A 2,167-nucleotide genomic window follows, 5' to 3' on the forward strand; every position below is an offset into this window, starting at 1 on the left:
CATGTTCGATAGTTTAGAACCAATTAACCCCCTTCAGACTCATTCGACACATACAGACCACCGAAAAATTTCATATGGAATGTGACAAGTTTGTAAAATTAAAGTTCAAATGTTAAGACATGAAAATACAAAAGAGTTAAGTTACATTTACATAACTCAAATATTTTCAATCACATCAAAGAAGCACAGTTACATATACAAAAGTAAAATACACATTCACACACTAATATGGAGTACAATGATACCAAAAAAAAAATAACATGTTAAAATTACAAGGAAAAAAATAACAATATTGACTTTAAAATGTAAAATCATATCACGACGAATATTATCCGGTTTTGACACCTCATAACCCCGAGCAAACTTGTCGGACTTGAATATCGTAGAAACGGAAGCATTTACATACATACCAACCAATTCCTACGTATTATATTAACATATCGAACACAAATTTTACTTTTTACATTTATACCAAGCATTTCAGAGCAGCAAGCTTTGGAATAACATGGAAGGGAAACTCTGCCCTTCTCCCAGTACTGAAATTAAAAAGTGCCATGAGTATGTCTTCGCGAGAGCAGTCCAGAAAACCAAATTGACTTAAAATTTATAACCTTTGTCTTTTTTGTCTTTTATGTTCTATTTCCTTAAGCATGAATACTTATAGAAAACTCATTGATGTTCAAAATGAATGTTTAGAAACAATATACAAACTTCTGGTATACCTGTAAATAATAAAATATTATATTTCTTTTCATTAAAGATGGTGAGAGTTTCAAACAAAAAGATTTACAACAATTGTGCAGCACTACTTAAGTCCGGCCTAATTTTTCTGTGCGGACTCCTGACGTAGCTCTATGTGCAGCGGAGGTTATTCATGAGTTATTTTCAAGTTATTTCTAGGGTATTTTCAATAATCCCGAAATAACCCAGAAATAACCCGCGATCTTTATTTTGGGTTATTTTCACAAAATAACTCATAAATAACCTGAAAATAACTTAGAATAATCTCTGCCGCACGTAAAATTACGTCAGGGGTCTGGATAGAAAATGCGCTCAGCCGGACAGACAAGATGTAAATTATTAACACATGCTAATTTTTTGCTAATTTATCAAACTTCAGATCTTTGAATAATCATAATGGCTGTTCAACTGATATAGAGAATTCAAATCCTCCCCAAAGATGCGGGGTAGAAATAAATATAATCAAACCAAACAATTTCCTTACTTCGAATCCAGAATCAAATGTACACTTCTTCTCTTCCCATTCAATGTGAGACAATGGCATCCATGAACTGCAACTTCACCTCAATTCAAAAAATCATATTCTCAGAGCTCAATATTATTCCAAACTAATCTCCTTCCCAATTCATCAAAACCTCAACTTGAATCAAAATCTGCACCAACTCCTACTGCCATCCTCCACCATGCTCCGATCTGCTCCGAAACTTCTGCGTAGATCGATGCTCGCTCGCGCTCCCTGATGCAAAGTGTTTGATGCTCTGAAAAACATGCCTGCTTTTACCCATCCAAAGCGGACCCGAGCTCGAACGCATTCGATGCAGACCTGAACCATCCTCTAAAGAACCCGTAGATGTGTGTCTGCGTCCTTCTACATTGATTCTCGTCTCTGCGTCCTTCGCCGATGAAGAGGGAGAGGGAGAGGTTAGGGCAGAGCGCTCGACCGCGAAGTGAAGTGTTGAGAAAATTAGGGCGAAGAAAAACAACAATCGACACAAATCCAGAAGAACACAGAGATTTAACGAGGTTCGGCAAAGATGCCTACGTCCTCGGGAGCATTTATCGGCGATTTTCTTTCAAATATTCAGAAAAGGGTTACAGAATAGAGGATTCAGCTCTCTCTCTCCTCAAAGACCTAGGATTACAAACAGGTCTATTTATAATCCTAGAGTAAGCCCTGCAGTACAATATGTAATTCCCAAATTACCCCTGTACCGTATAGCCCCAACCCATATAACGTAACTTCCCAATTTGGACAGATTCTTTCGCTTCGCTTCGCTCCGCTTCGTTCCAGCATCTGTCCCTATATGGTATATGAGCCATACCATAACAAATCTCCACCTTGGCGAATATCTAGCCCCTTAGGAGAAAAGATACCTGGGAGTTACACCTGCACCAATGTGGGTTAGGCCATCATGCTTCTGCTGCG

Source organism: Phalaenopsis equestris, unplaced genomic scaffold (genome assembly GCF_001263595.1).
Source record: "Phalaenopsis equestris unplaced genomic scaffold, ASM126359v1 Scaffold000194, whole genome shotgun sequence".
NCBI classification, from domain to species: Eukaryota; Viridiplantae; Streptophyta; class Magnoliopsida; order Asparagales; family Orchidaceae; genus Phalaenopsis; species Phalaenopsis equestris.